Raw genomic sequence first — 27830 nt, forward strand, 5'->3', positions numbered from 1 at the left:
TCACAAGTTTGCATACTTTGTGTTCATGTCCTTTCACAGCAAATCCTTCAGGCTGGGACATAAAACATTCTCTTTTAGATCTCCATTCAAGAATGCAGTTTTTACATCCATTTGATGGACTTTCCAACCGTTCTAAGCAGCTAGTGCAAAGAGTGTCCGGATGGTGGCCCATTTTTCTGTGGGGGCAAAAGTTTCCTCATAATCGACCCCTTCCTTCTATGCAAAACCTTTTGCCACAAGCCTAGCTTTTTGCTTGTCAAGTGAGCCATCAGCTTTGTACTTGTTCTTGTAGACCCACTTGCAGCCAATTTGTTTGGTTCCAAATGAAGGATCAACTAGCTTCCAAGTGCCATTCTTTATGAGGGAATCATACTCCTTCTGCATCGCTTCTTTCCATTCATCATGAGAAGCAGCTTCTTTGAAGGAAGTTGGTTCAAAATCTGTAGACAAGTTCAATTCACAATCATAAGTAACATCCATATCAACAGGTGAATTAGAGTTATCTACATCACCTCCATCTTGTCGGTTTGTATTTCTGGTTCCTATTTTTCCAATTTCATCAGGATGAACACTTTCAAGTGTCTTTGTCAGCCACTTTGGGGGACCTTTCTGAGATGGTCCAGGCTGCTCTGTTGATTGAGTTGGGATTGAATCAAGATTGAGTCTCCCAATTCTATCATTTACATCACTTAAAGGATCATCCGGTGTTGGAGTTTCATGCAAGGGAGATTGTTCTTCAGAAGAAGATTCCATATGTTGATCTAGTATAGGAATCCCCCCTTCAAGATGTGGAATCTGATTCTCAAACTCTTGAAATGATTTCGTTTTTGTGAATCTATCCAAGCAATCAAGTTGCCGCTCAACAACACTGTCAGATTTGGATGATTCAAGAAAAATGACATCTCTAGATACAACAAACTTTTTATTTACTTCATCATAGAGACGGTATGCTTTAGAGGTGTTTGAATACCCCAGGAAGATACACTTACGACTTCTAGCACCGAGTTTGTTTCTATGTACCTTTAGTATTAAAGCATAACAGGTGGAACCAAAAATCCTGAGATGTTTTACCGAAGGAACATGTCCATACCACAATTCATGAGGAGTCTTGTTTCTTATAGCACTAGATGGACATCTATTCTTTATATATGCAGCACATAGAACAGCATCAGCCCAAAACATTATCTTTACATTTTTGAAGAAAGCATGGATCGTACCATATTCAAGATTGTTCTATTCATTCTTTCAGCTACACCATTTTGTTGAGGATTATAAGGCACAGTTGTTTGATGTTTAATCCCATGTTGACGAAGATAGTGTTCAAATTAATTTGATGTATATTCTTTTCCATTATCAGTGCGAATAGACCCAATATGAGATTGTGCATCATTTTCAATCCATTTATGAAAATTCTTGAATGTTTGAAAAGCATCAGATTTGTTCTTCAATAAATAAACCCAACACATTCTGGTGTAATCATCAATAAATGTCATGATATATTTATTTCCATTTGCAAAAGGAATAGGCATTGGACCACATAAATCTGAATGAATGAGTTCAAGCTTCCTATGTGCTCTTGAATGTGAATCATGAAAAGACTGTTTGCTATGCTTTCCTAGAATGCAAGCATCACATTGCTTATGTTTTCTAGGAATTGTAGGCAAACCAACAACACCATTTTTCTTTAATAAGCGGAGACTGTCATAGTTTAAATGTCCAAATCTAGCATGCCATAATAAACTTGATGGAAGTGTACCTTCTTCATGATGAGAAATATATGAGAAATGTTGTGCATGAGCAGAAGTTCCTTGCAGTTTAAGAAGTCTTTCTTCTTCTATACCCCTCATGACAAGTGAGTGGTCAGATGCCTTTCTTACCTCAAGCTTGCCATCAAACATATGAATGGAGTGACCTTGCTGGCGGATGTGGACCAGGGACAGCAAGTTTCTCTTGAGCTGTGGGAGATATAGAACATGGTCCAGAAGAAAGTCTGGAAGACCAGGCAGTTTAAGCCTGATTGTGCCAAGCCTTGATGGCTTGATTTTTGACTGATCTGCAAAGTATACTACTCCATCAACATTGTCAATGAAATCTTCAAAAAAATCTTTCCTATGAGTCATATGACAGGTTTCTCCTGAATCAAGCAGCCAATCATTTTTCGAAGAAGCAAGTGAAGCATTAAACAAATCTTCATTTACTCCAATGTTACATTGTGCCTCAATATAGTGAGCGGATTCAGGTGCTTTACCTTTGTCTGTGTCATCAGTTTTACCTTTCTGCTGATTTCTTCTCTGCTCAATTTTGTCCCATGGTAGCTTGCATGTAGAAGCATCATGTGATCCATTTCGTTTGCAGCAAATGCAATGCAGATCTGCCTTTTCTGCTTGAGAATGTCTGCCCCCCCTGCCTCTGAAGTATCTTCCTCTTCCTCTTCGTCCACCCCTTCCTCTTGTAGAATCTTGAGCAGGATGCTTTTCTTTATGAGCAAGGCAAACAGTCTCTTGAGAAGATTCAGGGACTGTTTTCTTTCCAAAGGCTTTCTCTCTTTCAGCAAAATTTTTCACAAGAGACTCAAAGGTTATGTCTTTAAGATTTCCATTTGCTTGTAAAGACTCAAGATAATTGGAGTAGGTAGGATAGAGTGCTTTGAGAAAGGCAATAAGAGAGATATCCAGCTCAACCTTAGTGGATTTAATATCATGCATTATAGACTTTATTTCAGATGCAAGAGCAAGGGGATCATTATTTTTCAGTTCAAGACTGAAGAGTTTAATCATGAGCTGAACAACTTCAAGTGCAGAATGTGAATCATAGAGTTCTTTCAGCTTTTGTAAAGCTTCAAAGGCAGTGGAATAGGATGAAATATGACAACTTACTTCTTCATTTACAGATGCTGCGATCAATGCATAGGCTTTGCTGTTCTTGTTTTCCCAAATGACAAGTTCTTTATCTGATGTAGGATGCACATGGTCTTTGTCTTCTTCTCCGACACACACTCCTTTCCACAACTCATTGTAGATGAGGCTGTGTTTTACCATCTGAGACCATTCAGAATAGTTCTCCTTGCCAGTGAGAACTATTCTGACCATAGAGATGATTGAATGCATTCTGTAAAAAAACATACTTCTACTGATAAAAAAAAAATCCTTACGTTACAGCCTTCAAATCCTTCTGATATTTGCTAAAAGCATCAGCATTTCATTGTACATATCACTGCAATACTACTATGTTTTGATATATAAAATACTCTGACTGATATAACTTTGAATGCTTTGAAAACTGCTTATATAAATGCCTTGAATGATATATATAAACTGCGCAATACAATTTGAACTACCAAACACAGTTTTGTTACCATACGCAGTTAGGTTATCTGTCCTCAGCAATGTTCACTCTCAAGGACTTCCCACAGACGGCGCCAGATGTTATTTGCAAACAAAAACATGATACATGGCGTTTCCCATGAGCGTCGGTAATCTGGAGGAAATTATCGACGAAAATCACGCAATTGTTTCGTCTTCGGTCGGCCCTGAGTATTATGTCAATATTCTGTCGTTTGTAGATAAAGATCAGCTTGAGCCTGGATGCGCCATTCTCATGCACAATAAGGTCCTATCTGTCGTTGGACTCTTGCAGGATGAAGTTGATCCAATGGTATCTGTCATGAAAGTGGAGAAGGCACCATTGGAGTCATATGCTGATATCGGAGGTTTAGATGCTCAAATTCAGGAGATAAAAGAAGCTGTTGAGCTTCCTCTTACGCATCCTGAACTGTATGAGGATATTGGTATCAAGCCTTCAAAAGGAGTCATTCTATATGGTGAGCCAGGAACAGGCAAAACACTACTGGCTAAGGCTGTTGCAAACTCAATTTCTACGTGTTGTCGGAAGTGAGCTGATCCATAAATATTTGGGAGATGGAGGGAGCGCAGGAGAATGTCGACGAAGAAGTTATGCGTGGACAGCACACAAGGACAGCTCTCAAATCTCGGGGTAGATTACTGCAATATGAATACACAGAAAAAAATGGGGACTCTGCTCATGTAATGCAAATTTTTGACGATGAAACCCGAGCCAGGCAGTCGGCACGTAATTCATCATACATGCTTGATGAGGCTTATGCTACTGGAGTGGCTGTTCTTTCAAAGTATGCAGAACAAAGAGATCATTTGAAGCAAGCACAACGGAAAGCTCTAGACATTCTCAATACTGTTGGTTTATCTAATTCTGTACTGAAGATAATCGAAAGACAACATCGGTTAGATAAATGGATATCTTACATTGGCATGTTCCTTACAGTTGTAATCATCGTAATTCGCAGAGTGGGCGAATGTCTTCCAGGATGTCAGATGCGCAGGACAATCAAAGAGGCGCAGACAATCAATGATGCGCAGAGAATTCAATGAGGTGCAGAGAACCACGTAGAGGAACGCTGGAATGATTTTAGACAGTAGGTGTGGCAGATTGACATAGCTGTTTGAGGACAGAGCGCTGGCAGAGGCAGAGGCGTTACAATGAATGCAATTACAGAGGAGAGAGCACTGTTGTGGGGAAAAATGCCTATGCAGGACGATCCTATCCACCTAAGGTGTGACAATGCCTTAGCAACAAACAGAGACAGCTATTCTAGCATTTCTTCCTTTATGAATTAAGAATGAAGAGAGATGGACGGACTAACCGGTTTCTTTCGTTTGTCCCTCGATCCAGTTTCCCTTCTCTTGGAGAGTTCCCAGCTACTCGCCTTCTCGCTCGCCCAGCTTCAAGAGGTTTCTGCAAGATCACAAGAAGAGAACACTACCCAAGACATGGATTCATATTCATAACTAGTTCAGGATTAGAAATAAACTAAACATACTAATGCATTCATACATCAAAAATACATCAGCATATAGGAGAAACCAAGATAGCTTTATTGATGAATAACAAGGTTCAGGAAGAGATACAACCTAGAGGGCTCCAATCCAGCATCTCCTTCCCAGCAAATGGAATTCCTATCTTCACCCCCTTCAAAGCATTAAGCACCCAATGATTCCAATCTCAAACCAACAACAATTCTTTGCAATAACAAAATTCCAGCCTCTAGATCTCATGGAGGAGAGATCCATATATAGATGTTTGGAGAGAGGATGAGTCAGCTTGAGATCTGACTAGTGTCCTCTCCCTCTGTCAGCTCTTGATTCCACTTGGAGGTTCTTGCTTCCACTTGGAGATTTGGAACCTCTTACTCATCACCAGTCGAATTCCCTGAGGCAAGTGTCATTTTGGAAGCTTCCTGGGTTTTGACACCTTGAGAAATGAACTTGCCACATGTCCACTCTCGTTCAGCGTAGGTAGCCAGTGTTCCCTTTGACATTCAACGCAGGTAGCCAGTGTTGGCTTTGACATTCAGTGCAAACAGCTAGTGTAGCCACTGAAATGATCCTGAATTTACTTGTTTTTGAGCAGTTTCTGGTGGAGAGCTTCTGTGAATTGCTGTGGTTTGTTAGCCTTGTTCCTCTAGGGGTAGGAACAGCATGTTTAGGGACTTTGGATCCCTTAGATTATGGACATTTCATGCTTAATGTTGTAAGGCACAAAAATGTCTATAACAGTTGCCCCCTAAAGTATGAGGCCGTTTATCAGGTGAAATGCTTTATCAGGAGGATCCGAAGTTCATCCAATGCTAGGAGGAGACCTGTAATAAGATACAATACAATACATTATTTTTCATACTGCTTTCATGATCTAGCTGAGGCGGGCATTCCCATGCTCAACTTTATAAATTCATTTTTCTGTACATAGAACAGACAATCGTCTGATGGTAGACTAATAATTTTGATGAAATTATCATCCTTTGAGTAGGATGATTATCTGCTGCAATGATGTACATGTCAATGTATTTATTTTTCCTGAATATATATCGCAGCCTGGATGGATGAAACTAGATCCGGGGTCTTCAAACTCGTTCGATCTTCACTCTAAGTACAAGTCGATCCACGTGAGAAATGTTCTGAAGTCGAACATGGAAAGACATCGCTTGATTACCGGTCAATGATGTAAACCGTTAACAAGCGCGAGAGGAATCACCGATAATGATAATGACCCTCAAGGTACTGCAGTACAATTCACGTGGTGTGAATAAAGGACTTGGCATCGAACACCACGCAAAATCTTTCGATCGAAGGCCATTGATGTATACCTGTCGTCGGAAGTGAGAAACTTGCCATTGAGGCATGCAAGCTTCAAAGTACTGAAGGGGTTGTTCCTAGATCAACTTCTCGGATAATGAGCTGACGTCGACAAGAAGCGATCCGTCAAAGGAGGGCCTTAATGAATCCCACATCAATGACACAGAACGGAGCTAATGATTTTAATGGAGGTGAAAACGATCTGTGACATATGATTCAGGGTGGCGGTCATGAAAGGATGAAGGATAATGTATGGCAGTGGATGGGACACGGTTGACTTTTCTGAACGACTTCTCCTGAACATATGGCGACACTGATGCGATGGATTGGTAGCATTACCCCAAATATGGATGGTATGGCGAGACCATGGATGTGACCGGTGAATGAAACAACCCAACCTGATTGTGGTACAGAGGAAAAGTGTCATGTTCAAGAGCGACTTGCTACCATCAAAGTTTTCTTGAGTTTCTCCCAATTTTTCCCCAATCATTTCTGACCAGTACCTCTTTATTTTTGTCAAGCTTGAGGAGGATAACATATGCTTGTTCTATAACCTGCCCTTCGAGCAAGCCCATCGCTATGTTTTAACGAGCCTAGCAATAGTGAAACTCGTTCTCGTCTAAAGACAAGTTTGTCGCTATTTAATGATTTTAACGAGTCTAACGACAAGGATAACTCGGTCCTTTTCATTTTTAGAGAGTCTGAAAAGGTACATAAAGTTAACTCCAAAATTCCTTTTTCGTCATCTAATCCCTTAAGTCCGAAAAAGTATAAAACAATACAGAAGGGATGAGTTTTCGATAGTTTTAATGAGCCGAACAAAACAAGCGCTCGATCTTTTTGTGCAATAATCCCTCAGGTCCAAAAAGATTAAAATCTAGAGGAGGGATAGCATTTCCTGTCCCTTTAACGAGCTGGAAGGCCAAGGACTCGGCAATCTTTTCATATTTTACGAGTCAGTTGAAAAGAGCTTAAAGAAGACTCGTCTTTCGAGGAACGAGTGATAAACAGGGTTAGCAGCTGATTCCAGGTACAGGTTGGAATTTTCCAATCACGGCAGTGTCACAAGGATGGCTAGGTGAAATCACTCTTCGCAGCTGTTCCTCAAAATGGGTAAACAAACATATGGAGGTGAACGATCGGCCAATGGAAAAGTGGAGGTGACGGTGCAAACACGACCAAGGTTTTAATGGCTGATAGTATTACATTCACAGCGGTTATTTACCGGGATAGTTCATTTTTTAACGAGCTTAAACGCGGGTGGAAACATTTGCTCGATCTTATGTTTATTTTTTAACGAGCATGAACTATGTGCTAAAACTGCTCGGATCTTGCGTTTATTTTTTAACAAGCATGAACTGTGTGCTAAAACTACTCGAATACCCAGTCATATGATAAGAATGTCTCAGTGAAGATGCTATTTTTTATGGAGCTTCATCTCACGAAGCTTTGCTCCGGATCCTTTCGTTATGCAAGTTTGGAAACGACTAATCCTACGAGTTTAAAGGGTTAGACCTACAGGTTTAAAGGGAGGACCTAAAAATTTAAAAAACAAATAGCCGCCCCTTGCTAGCACTCCAAAAGGTTTGCATGCCCCCAAGCATAAAATATGATTTCAAGGTTACCCTTACTTTGTCCGCCAAAACATTTGTTTAAGCAAGAAAGGCCTACCTCTTTCAGGCTACCCAAAGATTGTCTCGTTAATCTTTCAAACAAAACACTTCTTCGGCGATATCTATCGAAATAGACAAAGGTGAATGACCTTAGTGCCAAACACGTAACTTTGACAAAAGAATCTTATTCTAGAATAACCCCTCTCCAGCAAGGGCAGGGTACAGACTAGTCATATTCTCCCGCGGAAACCTACTCTATACCCAAAGTTTTCCTGCCGAAGCAGATCAGGACGCATGCCCCCTGGGTTCCAGTCATATCCTCCCGGATTACTCGTGCTCATCAGGAGGACGGACCGTGGGTTGAGACATTTCTTGAGTGAAGAGACCATTTAGGGATGGTATATGACTATTTGCGATGCGTGATCTGGGAAATGAAAGTTGGTCCACGAGCTTGACCACTCTTTCTTCATGCGGAAAACACATTACTCTAAAGAGTGAGGAGACGATGGCTCCCATGCAATATATATAGTCTCATCCAAGGAGTAGGTTATAATCCAAGGGTCCTTGAATGACCATCACATTCATTTGAACGGTCTTCCCTTTCAATGTTATGGGCGCATTGGGGAGGATCCCTAAAGGTCGACTAGTTCCTTTATCAAAACCTGATAGATTTATCATTTCAGGCAAAAGCGCTGGTGAACCAAGCGCTTTCCAAGCAATAGAGGAAAGGATACTCATAGATGCCCCCTCATCAATGATAGTGCCAGCCATTACCATTCTATATATTTGAACGATAATTCTGAATGGTATGCTTGCTGGCAACCGGGGTCTGCCTAGTTGGTTCCAGTCGAACGAGACAACTAGGTTGCTTGGTGGTGGGACCGAATAGACGGCCGGATATGACTCTGATGAAGTTCCTTCCTGCGATAAAGGAATGGGCAAATTTCCCCCTTGTTCGTCGGAGTCTGTGTTGATGAAGAGAATTTGGACAATGTCGTCTTTATTCTCTTTTGTGATGGTATCATTCGAAGATAGAGCCTCTGAAGGAAAAACCGGGTCAACTGTCATCTCAACCTTTTGACTTTCATCAGGCATGGATCCAGACGGTTCATCTTCAATGATAGGCGCTTTGGCTGACCACCTGGGCGGGCCAGCCGGGTTCTCAACTAGTGAAGGACTTGGCAGGAGTTTTTGATATCCAGGAGGAAGTTGCACTGGTAAAACCGGGCGATCTTCCAAAACTCTTTTAGCCTCGTCTAAGAAGGGACAACGGTGGATGGCATGGTCACCTTCACACAGTTTGCAGGGAAATCTAGCTTTCCCTCTCTGTCCTGGGACTTCACTTTCACTAGTTGACGGTGAGCAGTCAACATGGCTATCAGAGGTTGATGCTACCGAATTGTGCAAACGGGGAGACCAGTCCCTTAGTATCTGAGGGATGCAGGGACAATCTCTGTGGAAGTGGTCTCCCTTGCATATGACACATGGCGATTTAGGCCTGGTCAGTGCTGTGTGTGGATTTTTGTCAGACGACACTTGTTTGCCCCCAGTCGCTTTTGGCTCCTTCTTCTTCTTCTCTTTCTTCTTCTTTTCCTTCCTCTCCTTAGGAACTTGGTTTTTTTTTTTTACCAGTTCCGTCAAGCGAAGAGGAAGGAGGAGAGGAAGAGTTAGATGAAGTAGAAGGCTGGTTGGCAACTCTGGTCTGGTCTAACTGTTGACTCGACTGTTCAGGAATGGTGGTGTTCTGAACGACATTGGTTGAAAAGAGCCAGACTGGCAGGCCAATTGTCAGTCCTGGAAGCGACAATGTGGCCATATGAGGCGCACCAACATCTCCCCAGTTGCCAGCAAGCATACCATCCTTGCCTATGCAGGACAATCCTATCCACCTAAGGTGTGACAGTGCCTTAGCAACAAACAGAGACAGTTATTCTAGTATTCTTTCTTTATGAATTAAGAATGAAGAGAGAGATGGATGGACTAACCGGTGTCTTCCGTTTGTCCCTCGATCCAGCTTCTCTTCTCTTGGAGAGTTCCCAGCTACTCGCCTTCTCGCTCGCCCAGCTTCAAGAGGTTTCTGCAAGATCACAAGAAGAGAACACTACACAAGACATGGATTCATATGCATAACTAGTTCAGGATTAGAAATAAACTAAACATACTAATGCATTCATACATCAAAAATACATCAGCATATAGGAGAAACCAAGATAGCTTTATTGATGAATAACAAGGTTCAGGAAGAGATACAACCCAGAGGGCTCCAATCCAGCATCTCCTTCCCAGCAAATGGAATTCCTATCTTCACCCCCTTCAAAGCATTAAGCACCCAATGATTCCAATCTCAAACCAACAACAATTCTTTGCAATAACAAAATTCCAACCTCTAGATCTCATGGAGGAGAGATCCATATATAGATGTTTGGAGAGAGGATGAGTCAGCTTGAGATCTGACTAGTGTCCTCTCCCTCTGTCAGTTCTTGATTCCACTTGGAGGTTCTTGCTTCCACTTGGAGATTTGGAACCTCTTACTCATCACCAGTCGAATTCCCTGAGGCAAGTGTCATTTTGGAAGCTTCCTGGGTTTTGACACCTTGAGAAATGAACTTGCCACATGTCCACTCTCGTTCAGCGCAGGTAGCTAGTGTTCCCTTTGACATTCAACGCAGGTAGCCAGTGTTGGCTTTGACATTCAGCGCAAACAGCTAGTGTAGCCACTGAAATGATCCTGAATTGACTTGTTTTTGAGCAGTTTCTAGTGGAGAACTTCTGTGAATTGCTGTGGTTTGTTAGCCTTGTTCCTCTAGGGGTAGGAACAACATGTTTAGGGACTTTGGATCCCTTATATTATGGACATTTCATGCTTAATGCTGTAAGGCACAAAAATGTCTATAACAAGCGCTGGCAGAGGCAAAGGAGTTACAAGGCACGCCAGAAAAAGGGACCTGGGACCTGTGCTCTGATACCATGTCAGGCCAGGGTAACTCCAGAATAAGCAGAAGAAAAACTGATATGTAATTTCATTAGAGAACTATTGATTATATACAAAAAGGAGACGGAACAGTTCATCTTCTTGATGACTGTTCACATTCCAGTTCACCCATCCGTTGAGGATTAGGTGTCAACAGGATGCTATTTATGGATGATTGGTCATGTTGGTAAAAATATATGGACTTATATTTTTAGACATATGGGCGGAGTCTATTTTTAGACTGCCAGTCCAAAAATAGAACAGTCGAATATTATTAGCTCTTAATAATATTTGGACTATAAACATTATCTTATCCTCTTGCAGCACTTTAGTTCAAGCTACAGATGTGGCACATGCAACTGCCAAAAGGAAATGCACTTTTCCTATGGGTTAGTTGAGCTATTGCATGATAGACTTCAGTTAGAACTCAAGTGATTGAGTTTGGTGGAGTTGATTGAGGAGTTGATGGAGTTGTGTTCAGTTTGACTTAGTTGAACTAGTTGTATTTAGTCTAACTGCCAAATACACTAGTGATGAGTGATGTGAATTAATTATTAATTAATTCACTAATTATTAACTCATAAATCAACTAAAGAATACATCAGTTAACTCAGTGCATGGACAGTTCAGTGGAGACAAGTGTTAGAGGTGGGTGAAAGGGTAAGACTACTATCAGTTGTGACTATAGTTGTGCATGAGATTTGCACAATCATTGATTGAGATTGCTAATGAGGATTGCACAGTACAAGACAAGGGAATTCGAACTTGGATCTGATCTATTCTCAACTTGGATTGCGCAGTAGAGGCATGCAAACAGTGGAGGAGATTTGAACCCGTGACTTGTTCAAATCTGAGCTAGTTTGTGTGTAGCATGTGGAGATAGTACTGAGTACTTGTGAGGAGTATTGTACTATGTATTGTTACATGTTCTATATCATTATAATATACAGATAGTTGGGGTTTTTCAGCTGTATGCTTTCCCCATTACATACTGTGTTGATATGTGTGATTGATGTTTCAATGTGCGCATGCGATTGTTTTTTTAATTCCGCAAATTGATGATCAATGGTAGAGGAGGTTATGTATTATGCATGCATTCCGCAAATAGTGTATAATCAGGATAATCTCTGTGAATAAGTGTTATATTATTCAAATTTCTACATGGTATCAGAGTGAAGTTGATCATCAGATCTATTATTCAGAAAGTGATTACATTTTTATTTCTTCAGGCAGAGTCTGTAATCGGGCCAGGTAGCCTCTGGATTCATCCTTCTTTTGGAAGGTGAGATATCCAGTAAATGCCCATACAGTCAATCTCTATACGAGAAATAATTTGTTCTCACAAATTTTAGATCAGAAGCGGTTGAGTTTTGAGCTAGTGGAATTCGAATTTGCAGCAGTGTCTTCTTGGTGTCGAAGTTGAAAAGTCTTTCAATGGATTGCGATTGGAGTATTCCCTTGAAGGCAGCTCGACTTATATGGCATGGAAAGATAGGATGGAGGCGGTGTTAGATGAAAATTTGTTGAAGGAGTTCATAGAGGCTGAGGTCCCAAAGCTTATTGAAGCTGCTGAAGTTGAGGCTTGGAAAAAGAAGACAACAAAGTGTCGAAGGATTCTGTTGGAGGGCGTGAAGGATCACATTGTATCCAGCCTGCATGGAAAGGCTTCTCCATACTTGATGTGGAAAGCGTTGACAGATTTATTCCAAAGCAAGAGCGACCAGAGGAATTTGGTGCTCAAGGATAAACTCAGAAACATTAAGTGTGAGAAAGGAGACAGTATGGCCAAGTATCTCACGAAGTTCACCCAATGCCGGGATGAGCTGGGAAGTGTGGGGGTGACTGTCGATGATGAGGACTTGGTGAGCTTGGCTCTCCTTGGTCTTCTGAAGATTTGGCATTCCTATCAGGACTCTGTTAATGGTTGGGAGAAATTGCCAGGATGGGAGAGACTTTGGTCTGATCTTGTGCAAGAGGAGATCAGGCGGAATACCAGGGACGAATCTTCATCAAAGGCATCTGATGAAGAAAATTATGCTTTTGCTACCAAAGCAAAGAAGGGGAAGAACAAGAAAGCTTCTCATTCCAGTGTGAAAGGCAAGAAGCAGGACATGTCCAAGTTGAAGTGCTTTCACTGTCACCAGCATGGACATTATGCCACAAATGGTCCGCAGAAGAAGAAAAATAAGCAAGCTGCTGGATCTACAGCGGGAGAGGCCTTAGCCTCGTAGTTTGAGCTAGATTTTTCATTGATCGCATGCTTGGTATCAAGTGTGATGGGATCGGTATGGTTTTTGGACAGTGGTGCGTCTTTTCACATGACAGGAGATCGAGATTTGTTTTCTGATATGGATGAGAAAGATCTTGGAGTGCACATTGAGATGGGCGATGATGGTAGATACAGTGCGACCGGTATCGGTACCATTTCCTTTGAGAGGGAGTCTGGTAAACCCTTCGTATTGAAGGAAGTGATGCATGTTCCAGGATTGAAGAAGAATCTTATCTCTGTGGCAATGTTAGAAGACAAGGGATATGATGTTGTCTTCAGCGAGGGAAAGGCTTTCCTGTGCAGTAAGACAACTGGAGAAACCCGGAAGATAGGGGTTCGAGTCAAGAACCTTTATCAATTGCATGTAGATGGCTGCACAACAATGGCATGCAAGGTAAAAGGATTGGTGAGCCGGGATGATGGCGAGCTGTGGCACCGGAGATTAGGCCACCTTCACCATGGAGCCTTGAAGATACTGCAACAGATTTCTACTGGGCTTCCTAAAGGCACTCTTGCGCATTCAGATCAGTGCAGGGGGTGTACTTTGGGAAAATTTGTGAAAGCCACCTTTCACGAGAAGGATAGTCGTGCCACGACGATCCTTGAGAGAATTCACACAGACATGTGTGGACCTTTCTCAGTAGCTTCGACAGAAAGCACAAGTACTATGTGATCTTTGTTGATGATTTCTCTCGAAAGTGTTGGATCTTCTGCATGCAGAAGAAGAGTGAGACATACTCAAAGTTCTGAGTTAAAAGCACTGGTCGAGAAGGAATTAGGGAAGAATGTGAAGGCTCTTAGGAGCAACAATGGTGGTGAATTCATCTCTGGCGAGTTTAAGGACTTCTGCAGCACAGAAGGGATTCGAAGAGAGCTCATAGCTCCCCATAACCCACAGTAGAACGGGGTTGCTGAGCAGAAGAACAGAACGATCGTGGGTGCTGCACGGGCGATGTTGCATGATCAGGACCTACCCCTTCACTTGTGGGCAGAGGCATGCAATACTGCAGTATATGTGCAGAACCATTATCCTCACAAGATACTTGGCATGAGTACACCCGAGGAGGCTTATTCTGGTAAGAGGCCTGATATTTTCCTTTGAGGATTTTTGGTTCTCCTGTTTACATGCATGTGATGAAGGATTCCAGGAAGAAGCTAGAGTCGACCGTAGAGGTTGGGATATTTGTGGGGTACACTGATATGCCCCACAACTATCATGTGTATTTTCCAGACAATCGCAAGACTATTGTGCGACGGGATATCAAATTACAGGAGGAGAAAGCCATGAAGTGTTCGCTTGAGAGGGAGCCACACTTGCATACAAATGAGGAGCTATTAGTTCCTAAGGATGAGCTTCAGGATGTGGATCAGCCACAAGATGAAGTTCATGGAGTGGAAGAGACCACTCATGCAGCACCAACCATCAGAGGGCGAAATCACACTACAAAAGCTGAGCAACTGGCTCAAGATGCAGAGAAGGTTGTAGGACCACCTACAGCACAGCGCAGACAGAGACAATCACCTGATCGGTACACTGGATACATGGCTCTTGTGAGAAAATGTGTCGTGACTGAGCCATACTCTTTCGAGGAAGTTGTGGAGGATCCCTCATGGGTAGATGCCATGGTGGAAGATTATGATTCGATTGTCAAAAACAGTGCATGGGAGATTGTCCCAAGACTAGAGGGGAAATCAGTGGTGGGTTCGAGATGGATCTACAAAGTGAAGCAGGCAGCTGACGGGAGTGTGGATAAGTACAAGGCAAGATTTGTTGCTCGAGGCTTCTCACAGATAGAGGGGATCGATTATGAGGAGACCTTTGCACCTGTCGCAAGGTATTCTTCCATACGGATGATTCTTGCTCTCTCAGCGCAGATGGGGTGGCACATCCATCATATGGATGTGAAGACTGCATTCCTCAACAGAGTCATTGAGGAGGAGGTGTACATAGAGTAGCCCGAAGGTTTCGAGATCTTTAGCAGTGAGTCGCATGTGCACAGGCTCAAGAGAGCGTTGTATGGGTTGAAACAAGCACCTCGTGCTTGGTACACATCAGGATATGGATTGTGGTACAGACAGGAGGATGAGGTGAAGCTATGTGGCTTCACGGATGCAGATTGGGCAGGGAGCCCAACGGACAGAAAGAGCACATTTGGATGGATCTTTAGTATCGGGTCGACAACAGTTTCTTGGTACAGCAGGAAGCAGAGATCCATGGAACTCAGTTCAGCAGAGGCCGAGTACATGGCAGCAAGTTTGGCTACATGCAAGGCTATATGGATGAGGAAGATCCTGGTCGGGTTGTTCGGGTCACACTTGGAGCCTACTGTGATTTATTGTGATAACCAGAGTTGCATTAAACTCTCGGCTAATCCAATATTTCATGATAGATCTAAGCACATCAACATAAGGTACCATCATATCAGAGATTGTGTGTAGCGGAGAATCATGTTACTTTCATACATTCCCACGGAGGATCAGGATGTTGATATCTTGACGAAGGTGCTCACCAGGAGAAAATTCGAATACCACAGAGGCAGGATAGGGGTTGCAGATAATCCATATCTTGTTGAGAGGGAGCGTTGAAAATGCAAAAAGATGATGGAGCTTAGTGAAAAGAAGTCGCCTTCACTAAGTGGGCCCGCAGGCTATTTTTGGCACAAAGTCTATTTTTAGACATATGGATCATGGTCTATGAGTTGCAAGATGCTATTTATGGATGATTGGTCATGTTGGTAAAAATAGATGGACTTCTATTTTTAGACATATGGGCGGAGTCTAATTTTAGACTGCTAGTCAAAAAATAGAATAGTCGAATATTATTAGCTCTTAATAATATTTGGACTATAAACATTATCTTATCCTCTTGCAGCACTTCAGTTCGAGCTACGGATGTGGCACATGCAACTGCCAGAAGGAAATACACTTTTTCTATGGGTTAGTTGAGCTATTGCATGATGGACTTCAGTTAGAACTCAAGTGATTGAGTTTGGTGGAGTTGATTGAGGAGTTGATGGAGTTGTGTTCAGTTTGACTTAGTTGAACTAGTTGTATTTAGTCTAACTGCCAAATACACTAGTGATGAGTGATGTGAATTAATTATTAATTAATTCACTAATTATTAACTCATAAATCAACTAAAGAATACATCAGTTAACTGAACGAATGGACAGTTCAGTGGAGACAAGTGTTAGAGGTGGGTGAAAGGGTAAGACTACTATCAGTTGTGACTATAGCTGTGCATGAGATTTGCGCAACCATTGATTGAGATTTCCAATGAGGATTGCGCAGTACAAGCCAAGGCAATTAAAACTTGGATTTGATCTATTCTCAACTTGGATTGCGCAGTAGAGGCAGGCAAACAGTGGAGGATATTTGAACCCGTGACTTGTTCAAATCTGAGCTAGTTTGTGTGTAGCATGTGGAGATAGTACTGAGTACTTGTGAGGAGTATTGTACTATGTATTTTTACATGTTCTCTATCATTATAATATACAAATAGTTGGGGGTTTTCAGCTGTATGCTTTCCCCATTACATACTGTGTTGATATGTGTGATTGATGTTTCAATGTGCGCATGTGATTGTTTTTTTAATTCCGCAAATTGATGATCAATGGTAGAGGAGGTTATGTATTATGCATGCATTCTGCAAATAGTGTATAATCAGGATAATCTATGTGAATAAGTGTTATATTATTCAAAGTCTACACATAAAGGAAAATGTAGAAAAAACCCAAGCATATGATGCTCAAATTCTTGCTCAGTGGAAGAAGGATGTATCCAAAGTGAGGAGAATCATATTGGAGGGAGTTCAAGATCATATTTCTCGAATCTCCATGGAATAGATACTTCATGCACAATGTGGGAAATGCTGATGGAAATGTAACTAGGTTCGGTCTTCATAAATTCACTTTTGATATTTGTATTTATTCAAGAAAAGAAATATTATTTTTATAATATATAACAATGATTTTCTTTCTCATTGAAATAGGTCTAGCACATGTTAAGGTTCTATAGGTGCGTCAAAAGTTCAAAATAAAATGTTGAAAACCTTAAGGGAATATTACACTAGGTATAATTATGTATGAGAGTCAAAGAAGACACCTCCAAGAAAAGTCAAGTCTCCTCCAAGCATGTGGCACCATCAAAATCTGAATTAAATAAGTCAAGTCGGCCTACAGTCTTCTAGTCAGAATTCAAGTTAGCCTAAAAGGAGGGACAATCCTCTATATATAGAGGTTTTCCACTCCTCCAACGTCAAGTAATCCATTCCTCTGAAATCAGTGAGTGTAGAAGACGAGTTAAGGTGAAGGAAAATGAAGAAAAAGAGTCTATAGTGCATCGAAGGAGGAAGATGAAATACCGATCCTTGGAAGTCTTTTCTAGGGTTGAATACAGTCACGCATGCAAAAAGGAGAGGGTATCCCTGCGATCGTAACAACCCTCTATCACAGTCACATAAACTTCATTTTTTGGGTTAGATAATTAGGCCTATAAGGCCCCTCACTCAAGAAAATAATGAGCTCACTCAAGCGAAGAAGGAAGAGGTGAATCTCACAATAAATCCCCTCACACATGTGAAGAAATAGGGTTGCAACACTGTAATAATAGGTCTACAACTATATCTCAAGTAAGAGATCCATTGGGCAAGAGAGAAAGGCATCCTTATGTGTGCTAAGGATTAAGGATAAAACACCTCTTCTAAAGCAAGTGCAACAAGGTCAACCAATAGTTGAAAGCAGAGCGAAGTGTCGGAAGAAGAAGGAGGACGAAGTTTCGGGGAACGGAGTGCCAGAAGAAGAAAGACTAAGTGCAAGGGAACTAAGTGTAGAAAGGAGAAAGGACTTGACTTTTTCTCAGAGGACATTCTAGTCAAGGGTCTAGGGTTTGGCATTGATTAATAAGAAGCTTCAATAAGATAAATTTACCGAAGGGTTTTCCTCTCAAGAGAAGAGAGGTTTTGGCCTTGGTAGAGAGCCAACATCTTGAGTTCTTGATCTTATGTTTTTGGTAGCATATTGATGAAGTAAATGCACATGAATTACTAATAGGAAAAAGAAGATTAGGCTAAAAAAAAAAGTATAAAGATTTGGAAAATTGTTATGAAGTCAAGAAGAATCACACCACACCTAAATTTCCCTTGATTCTTCAACAAAAAGCGCTAACCAAGTTGTTTGAAAACAATAGTGACCACAAGAAACTAGAACTTAGGGACAAGCTTCGAAGTATTAAGATGCAAAATAATGACACAATTCCGCAATACTAGAGCAAGTTTACACGGTGTCGTGATGAACTTGGCGGGGTCGATGTGACTTTCCCTGAAGAAGACTTGGTAGCTCTAGCCCTTTTTTTTCCTTCCCAAGAGTTGGCATAGCTATCAAGATTACGTAAATGGTAGAGAAAAACTACTGAGTTGGGAGAGGTTATGGTCTGATCTAGTGCAAGAAGAAATAAGGCGGAACACCAGATACGAAACCTCATCCAAGGGTGAGGATGAGGAGAACTATGCCATGAATGGAAAGGAAAAAAAGGGAAAAGGAATAAATCCCAATCAAAAGCAGATTCGAGTCAAGGGGGCAAGAAGAAATACTTGTCCATAATCAAGTGCTTTCACTTTCATAAATTTGAGTAGTATGCAATGAAGTGTCCAGATAAGAAAGCAAGCAAGAAGACCATAGGAGGAGCAATGGGTGAAGACTTGGCTTCATAGTTTGAACTTGATTTTACACTCATTTCATGCATGACAGGCACAATGATGGGTAGTGTGTGGTATCTCGATAGCGATGCCTCATTCCACCTGACGGGAAGCAAATATTTTTTTAGTAACTTAGAGGAGAAGGATATCCAGATGCACATCGAGATGGGAGATGATGGAAGGTATAGCATGACTGGTATTGGTATAGTTACTTTTTAGAGGGATTCTGGCTCCCCTCTCAGGCTCAAGGATGTAATGTTTGTACCAGGTCCGAAGATGAATCTAGATTGCGTAACAGTGTTTGAAGATCGTTGCTATGATGTCATATTCATTAAAGGGAAGGATTTCCTAAGACATATTTCCACGGGACAAATGAAGCAAATCGGGGTTCGAGTGAAGAAAATATACAAATTAGATGTGGAATATTGTGCAACATTAAGCACAGAAGCAGAGAAGGTGCAGAGCTGCGATGTTGGCAAATTATTACATAGAAGACTTGGCCATTTGCATCATGGTGCTTTGAAGATCATGCACATATTTATACAGGCCTCCCCAAAGGATCACTAGAGTATAAGGATGCATGCAATGGGTGTGAGTTGGGGAAGTATACGTCTTCAATGATCGGGACAATAGGATGCCTGCATACCTTGAAAGGATCCACTCTCATTTATGTGGACCTTTCTTGATAGCCTCCACTTCCAAGAACATGTATTATGTTATATTTGTAGATGTTTTTTCATGAAAGTGTTGGATCTACTTCATGCAAAAGAAAGGCTAGACATTCTCCAAATTTGTTGAGTTTAAAGAAATTGTTGAGAAAGAAACTGAGAGGAAAGTGAAGTCTCTCAAGATCAATAATGGTGGTGAGTACGTCTCAAATGGGTTTAAAAAATTTTGTGCAAAGGAAGGAATTCGACGGGAGTTCACAGCACCCCATAACCCACAATAGAATGGGGTGGCTAAGAGGAAGAACAAAAGTATTATGGAACCAGCATGGACGATGTTGCATGACCAAATCCTACTTCTACAATTGTGGGCTGAATCATGTAGCACAATGCTCTATTTGCAGAACGAGAGTCCTCATAGGATTATTGGCATGAGTACACCAGAGGAATATTTTTCAGGGAAGAAACCAAATGTGTCACACTTCAAGATCTTTGGATCATGAGTGTATTGTCATTTTCTAAGGAAGCAAGGGAAAATATAGATCTGACAACAGAGTTGGACATATTTGTGGGGTACACAGATACACCTCACAACTATTGTGTGTACTTGCCATCCCTCAGCATGACAGTGGTGATGCAGGATGAGAATTTTGATGAGGAGAAGGCAATGAGGTGTTCTCTTGAAAGGGAGCTTCAGTTGAAGTTTGATCATGAGATTTTGGCTCCAAAGGAAGAACCTCAGGAAGTTGTGGAGCAACCACAAGCAGAGGAGTAGAGAGTGGAGACATCGACTCAAGTAAATACATCTAGAGAAGGAAGGAAGCAAACCAGGGAATCTGACATTGCAGGATGCTAGAGAGAATGTGGGAGCATCCACATCACAACGTAGGAAAAGGATTTCACAAGATTGGTACACTAGCTACATGGTTCTGATGAGTGAGATGGTAGAGACAAATTCATCCTCATTCGAGCAAGTTGTAGAGAAACTAGTATGGGTTTGTTATAGACATTTTTGTGCCTTACAACATTGAGCATGAAATGTCCATAATCTAAGGGATCCAAAGTCCCTAAACATGTTGTTCCTACCCCTAAAAGAACAAGGCTAACAAACCACAACAATTCACAGAAGTTCTCCACCAGAAACTGCTCAAAAACAAGTCAATTCAGGATCACTTCAATGGCTCCACTAGCTGTCTGCGCTAAATGTCAAAGCCAACACTAGCTACCTGCACTGCAACGCAGGTAGAAGCACTACCAGGGTGCGTTGAGCGAGAATTGCCAAATGGCAAGTTCATTCCAAGAGGTGTCAAGACCCAGGAAGCTTCCAGAATCTTCCTTAATGACACTTGCCTCAGTGAATTCGACTGGTGATGAGTAAGAGGTTCCTAATCTCCAAGTGGAAGTAAGAACCTCCAAGTGGAATCAAGAACTGACAGAGGGAGAGGACACTAGTCAGATCTCAAGCTGACTCATCCTCTCTCCAAACATCTATATATGGATCTCTCCTCCATGAGATCTAGAGGCTGGAATTTTGTTATTGCAAAGAATTACTGTTGGTTTGAGATTGGAATCATTGGGTGCTTAATGCTTTGAAGGGGGTGAAGATAGGAATTCCATTTGCTGGGAAGGAGATGCTGGATTGGAGCCCTCTGGGTTGTATCTCTTCCTGAACCTTGTTATTCATCAATAAAGCTATCTTAGTTTTTCCTATATACTGATGTATCTTTGATGTATGATTGCATTAGTATGTTTAGTTTATTTCTAATCCTGAACTAGTTATGAATATGAATCCATGTCTTGTGTAGTGTTCTCTTCTTGTGATCTTGCAGAAACCTCTTGAAGCTGGGCGAGCGAGAAGGCAAGTAGCTGGGAACTCTCAAAGAGAAGGGAAACTAGATCGAGGGACAAACGGAAGACACTGGTTAGTCCATCCATCTCTCTTCATTCTTAATTCATAAAGGAAGAAATACTAGAATAGCTGTCTCTGTTTGTTGCTAAGGCACTATCACACCTTAGGTGGATAGGATCATCCTGCATAGGCATTTTTCCCCACAACAAATTGGCGACTCCGCTGGGGAGATTTGTTTAGTCATTTTATTTGTGTTTCTATCATTGTTTGTTTCATAGACTCGACAGTAACAATCGAACTGCATCTGCTATTCCCAGATGCAAAGTAGACAGTTGCTGCTTTGATCCAATCACTGGACTTGTCTATGATCTGAACAATGGACTCACAAATGATTTGATGATCCTTTGTGATAGATCTTAGTACCCCCTCAAAGCATCCCTTTGATTGCACCTTGCTTGTTGCTTTTATTTGGCCTGAAACAGTAGATTAATCAGCAATCTGTGACCCAGAACCAGTGAGAAACGAGAGTTTCTCCTTCAGCGCAGACCCTGTGAAGAGATTTTGCATTTCAACGTAGGTCCCGTGAAGGCTACCTGCGCTGAATGTCAAAACCCCTTTGTTGAGGTTGCACTGATCCAGTTAGGCCTTGTGCAGCTGGGGTTCTCTGCTCTGTTTTGCCTTGTTTTGATCTCTGATTTTTGCAGCCTGTAACCAGCATAGGTACCAGTCTGATAACTCCTTTTCTCTGCTTAAATTCCGCCTCCTTTTGTACAAAAATACTGTGAGTGTTTTTATGTGTTTGTGGGGTCGTTTACAGTTTTCCTTTGCATGAGTGAAATAATCATCCTGTAACCCTTGATTCAGATCTGTTCATTGTGATCTTAGGAGAGAGTTCATTGGCTGTTTGCAGTTGATTATACATTTACTTTTGCTTTTGGTTTGAGTTTGTCTCTTTTAAGTGTCGAAACAAGTATTCATTTCGAAAATCGTTAAGTGTTGTAATCTCTTCTACCCTTTCTGATTTCGAAAAAGTAAACTTGTTTGTATTTGTCATTTAAAAGCGAATTCAAAGTTGTACAAAAAGCTTTCTTTGTAGGCATCAATACTAAGAAAGCAGAAAACAAACACCTGCATTGTGCATTTGCATTTTGATAGTTTGCATGTTTGATTTAGGAAAAGTGCACTAGAGTGTGCTGATTGCTCTTTGAGAAAAGATGGTGTCTTTCTTTTCCCTTAGTAGCTAGGATTTTCAAAGTTGAAAAGATATAAAGCTTGCTTATCATCTTTAGACTGCATTTAGGAATTGTATCATACATCTCATGGTGAACCTCAAAAGGCAAACTTCTAAAAAGATCAACCTAAAATAAATTGAATGAACTTAACAACGCTTTGCAACATAACGCACAACATAGAGGTCTAGGCTAGAGACGTGTTCCGGCGTCGTAAAGCCTGGTGACTGTCGATCTCGTTGATGGTGGGTGATTCCTCCTGAGGGACGATAGCGCCAGTACGGATTGTGCTCCCACGTACCGTCGCATATATATTGGGAGACCCCTATAGGCATAAAACCTTTATCCTTTGGAAGCCGTGTCGGCCGCCCTACTGATCGCAATGCACTGAACATGGCATTCAGGAAGATCGACCGCCCGTACCCTAAAAAGTATTCTGCGGTTTTGCGAAAAGTTTGGCACACCCTCTGCCTAGAACTCCAGAGTAGTTCCTTTTGGCCTTTTTCAGACTCTATAACGGAAAAAGTCCATCCGAGCATTTGTCACTTCAGGCTCGTTAAAACATCGAAGGAGACTAGAGTCATATTTAGCTTTTTCTTGACTCTTTAAAATTGAAAAAGCAAGTTGTGTCTAAGCGTCGTTAAAAAATTATTTTAAACGGAACAATCACCCTTTATTCCTGCGTTGATCTTTAGGTTGAAAAAATGGAGCACACCAACCACGGAAGTCCCCTTGGTGGGAATCCTAGTCCCTTCTCCTCTTGGGGAGATGTTGGTGCGCCTCATATGGCCACATTGTCGCTTCTAGGACTGACAATCGGCCTGCCGGTCTGGCTCTTTTCAACCAATGTCGTTCAGAACACCACTATTCCTGAACAATCGAATCAACAGTTAGACCAGACCAGAGTTGCCAACCAGCCTTCTACTTCATCTAACTCTTCCTCTCCTCCTTCCTCTTCGCTTGACGGAACTAGTAAAACAAAAAACCAAATTCCTAAGGAGAAGAAGGAAAAGAAGAAGAAAGAGAAGAAGAAGAAGGAGCCAAAGGCGACTGGGGGAAAACAAGTGGCGTCTGACAAAAATCCACACACAGCACTGACTAGGCCTAAATCGCCATGTGTCATATGCAAGGGAGACCACTTCCACAGAGATTGTCCCTGCATCCCTCGGATACTAAGGGACTGGTCTCCCCGTTTGCACAATTCGGTAGCGTCGACCTCTGATAGCCATGTTGATAGCTCACCGTCAACTAGTGGAAGTGAAGCCACAGAACAGAGAGGGAAAGCTAGATTTCCCTGCAAACTATGTGAAGGCGACCATGCCATCCACCGTTGTCCCTTCTTAGATGAGGCTAAAAGAGTTTTGGAAGATCGCCCGATTTTACGAGTGCAACTTCCTCCTGGATATCAAAAACTCCTGCCAAGTCCTTCACTAGTTGAGAACCCGGCTAGCCCGCCCAGGTGGTCAGCCGAAGCACCTATCATTAAGGATGAACCGTCTGAATCCATACCTGACGAAAGTCAAAAGGTTGAGGCGGCAGTTGACCCGGTTTTGCCTTCAGAGGCTCTATCCTCGAATGATACCATCACAGAGGAGAATAAAGACGGCACCGTCCAAATTCTCTTCATCAACACAGACTCCGACGAACAAGGGGGCAATTTGCCCATTCCTTTATCGTAAGAAGGAACTTCATCAGAGTCATACCCGGCCGTCTATTCGGTCCCACCACCAAGCAACCTAGTTGTCTCGTTCGACTGGAACCAACTTGGTAGACCCCGTTTGCCAGCAAGCATACCATTCAGAATTATCGTTCAAATAGACAGAATGGTAATGGCTGGCACTATCATTGATGAGGGGGCATTTGTGAGTATCCTTTCCTCTATTGCTTGGAAAGCGCTTGGTTCACCAGCGCTTTTGCCTGAAATGAGAAATCTATCAGGCTTTGATAAAGGAACCAGTCGACCTTTAGGGATCCTCCCCAATGTGCCCATAACATTGAAAGGGAAGACCGTTCAAATAAACGTGATGGTCATTCAAGGACCCTTGGATTATAACCTACTCCTTGGACGAGACTATATATATTGCATGGGAGCCATCATCTCCTCACTCTTTAGAGTAATGTGTTTTCCGCACGAAGGAAGAGTGGTCAAGCTCGTGGACCAATTTTCATTTCCCGGATCACGCATCGCAAATAGTCATGTACCATCCCTAAATGGTCTATTCACGCAAGAAGTGTCTCAACCCACGGTCCGTCCCCCCGATGAGCGCGAGTAATCCGGGGGGATATGACTGGAACCCAGGGGGCATGTGTCCTGGTCTGCTTCGGTAGGAAAACTTTGGGTATAGGGTAGGTTTCCGCGAGAGAATATGACTAGTCTGTACCCCGTCCGTCTAGGAAGAGGGGTTATTCTAGAATAAGATTCTTTTGTCAAAGTTATGTGAGTTGGCGGGCATCGTTGCTCACCTTTGTCTATTTCAGTAGACATTGCCGAGGAAGTGTTTTGTTTGAAAGATTAACGAGACAATCTTTGGGTAACCTAAAAGAGGTAAGCCTCTCTCGTTAAAACAATTGTTTTGACGGAAAAGAAGTAGAGGTAACCTTGAAATCGTACTTTATACCTGGGAGCATGCAAACCTTTTGGAGTGCAAGCAAAGTGCGGTTATTTATCTATTTTTTGGGTTAGCCGTTTCCTAACTTGCATAAAGAAAGGATGCGGGGCATATCTTTGTAATATGAAGCTCCATAAAAAATAGAATCTTAATGAGACATTCTTATCATATGACTGGGTAATCGAGCAGTTTTAGCACACAGTTCATGCTCATTAAAAAATAAACACAGGATCCGAGCAGTTTTAGCGCATAGTTCATGCTCATTAAAAAATAAACATAAGACCGAGCAAATGTTTCCACCCGCGTTTAAGCTCGTTAAAAAATGAACTATCCTGGTAAATAACCACTGTGAATGTAATATCATCAGCCGTTAAAGCCTTGGTCGTGTTTGCACCGTCACCTCCACTTTTCCATTGGCCGATCGTTCACCTCCATATGTTTGTTTACCCATTTTGAGGAACAGCTGCGAAGAGTGATTTCACTAGCCATCCTTGTGACACTGCCGTGATTGGAAAATTCCAACCTGTACCTGGAATCAGCTGCTAACCCGTTTTATCACTCGTTCCTCAAAAGACGAGTCTTCTTTAAGCTCTTTTCAACTGACTCGTAAAATATGAAAAGATTGCCGAGTCGTTGGCCTTCCAGCTCGTTAAAGGGACAGGAAGTGCTATCCCTCCTCTAGATTTTAATCTTTTTGGACCTGAGGGATTATTGCACAAAAAGATCGAGTGCTTGTTTGGTTCGGCTCGTTAAAACTATCGAAAACTCATCCCTTTTGTATTGTTTTATACTTTTTCGGACTTAAGGGATTAGATGACGAAAAAGGAATTTTGGAGTTAACTTTATGTGCCTTTTCAGACTCTCTAAAAATGAAAAGGATCGAGTTATCCTTGTCATTAGACTCGTTAAAATCATTAAATAGCGACAAACTTGTCTTTAGACGAGAACGAGTTTCACTATCGCTAGGCTCGTTAAAACATAGCGATGGGCTTGCCCGAAGGGCAGGTTATAGAACAAGCATATGTTATCCTCCTCAAGCTTGACAAAAATAAAGAGGTACTGGTTAGCAATGACTGGGGAAAAATTGGGAGAAACTCAAGAAAACTTTGATGGTAGCAAGTCGCTCTTGAACATGACACTTTTCCTCCGTACCACAATCGGGTTGGGTTGTTTCATTCACCGGTCACATCCATGGTCTCACCATACCATCCATATTTGGGGTAATGCTACCGATCCATCGCATCAGTGTCGCCATATGTTCAAGAGAAGTCGTTCAGAAAAGTCAACCGTGTCCCATCCACTGCCATACATTATCCTTCATCCTTTCATGACCGCCACCCTGAATCATATGTCACAGATCATTTTCACCTCCATCAAAATCATTAGCTCCGTTCCGTGTCATTGATGTGGGATTCATTGAGGCCCTCCTTTGACGGATCGCTTGTTGTCGACATCAGCTCATTATCCAAGAAGTTGATCTAGGAACAACCCCTTCAGTACTTTGAAACTTGCATGCCTCAATGGCAAGTTTCTCACTTCCGGCGACAGGTATACATCAATGACCTTCGATCGAAAGATTTTGCGTGGTGTTCGACGCCAAGTCCTTTATTCACACCACGTGAATTGTACTGCAGTACCTTGAGGGTCATTATCATTATCGGTGATTCCTCTCGCGCTTGTTAACGGTTTACCTCATTGACCGGTAATCAAGCGATGTCTTTCCATGTTCGACTTCAGAACATTTCTCACATGGATCGACTTGTACTTAGAGTGAAGATCGAACGAGTTTGAAGACCCCGGATCTAGTTTCATCCATCCGGGCTGCGATATATATTCAGGAAAGATAAAGACATTGACATGTACATCATTGCAGCAAATAATCATCCTACCCAAAGGATGATAATTTCATCAAAATTATCAATCTACCACCAGACGATTGTCTGTTCTATGTACAGAAAAATGAATTTATAAAGTTGAGCATGGGAATGCCCGCCTCAGCTAGATCATGAAAGCAGTATGAAAAATAATGTATTGTATTATATCTTATTACAGGTCTCCTCCCATCACTGGATGAACTTCGGATCCCCCTGATAAAGCATTTCACCCGATAAACGGCCTCATACTTCAGGGGGCAACTGTTATAGACATTTTTGTGCCTTACAGCATTGAGCATGAAATGTCCATAATCTAAGGGATCCAAAGTCCCTAAACATGTTGTTCCTACCCCTAAAGGAACAAGGCTAACAAACCACAGCAATTCACAGAAGTTCTCCACCAGAAACTGCTCAAAAACAAGTCAATTCAGGATCAATTCAATGGCTCCACTAGCTGTCTGCGCTGAATGTCAAAGCCAACACTGGCTACCTGCACTGCAACGCAGGTAGAAGCACTACCAGGGTGCGTTGAGCGAGAATTGCCAAATGGCAAGTTCATTCCAAGAGGTGTCAAGACCCAGGAAGCTTCCAGAATCTTCCTCAATGACACTTGCCTCAGTGAATTCGACTGGTGATGAGTAAGAGGTTCCTAATCTCCAAGTGGAAGCAAGAACCTCCAAGTGGAATCAAGAACTGACAGAGGGAGAGGACACTAGTCAGATCTCAAGCTGACTCATCCTCTCTCCAAACATCTATATATGGATCTCTCCTCCATGAGATCTAGAGGTTGGAATTTTGTTATTGCAAAGAATTGCTATTGGTTTGAGATTGGAATCATTGGGTGCTTAATGCTTTGAAGGGGGTGAAGATAGGAATTCCATTTGTTGGG

At 41.9% G+C, this 27830-nt stretch overlaps 2 pseudogenes; both read left to right on the forward strand.

Annotated features, from left to right (window-relative positions):
- The first annotated feature begins 3450 nt into the window (after positions 1–3450).
- Positions 3451–3894, forward strand: LOC149169516 (26S proteasome regulatory subunit 4 homolog B pseudogene; annotated as a pseudogene).
- Positions 3895–3917: 23 nt separating this feature from the next.
- LOC149169517 (membrin-11 pseudogene) lies at positions 3918–4406 on the forward strand (annotated as a pseudogene).
- Positions 4407–27830: the final 23424 nt, after the last annotated feature.

The sequence above is a fragment of the Pinus tabuliformis genome, chromosome 4_2, assembly GCF_031772625.1.
Source record: "Pinus tabuliformis cultivar Carrire ecotype Pingquan chromosome 4_2, CPIR1, whole genome shotgun sequence".
Taxonomy (NCBI): domain Eukaryota; kingdom Viridiplantae; phylum Streptophyta; class Pinopsida; order Pinales; family Pinaceae; genus Pinus; species Pinus tabuliformis.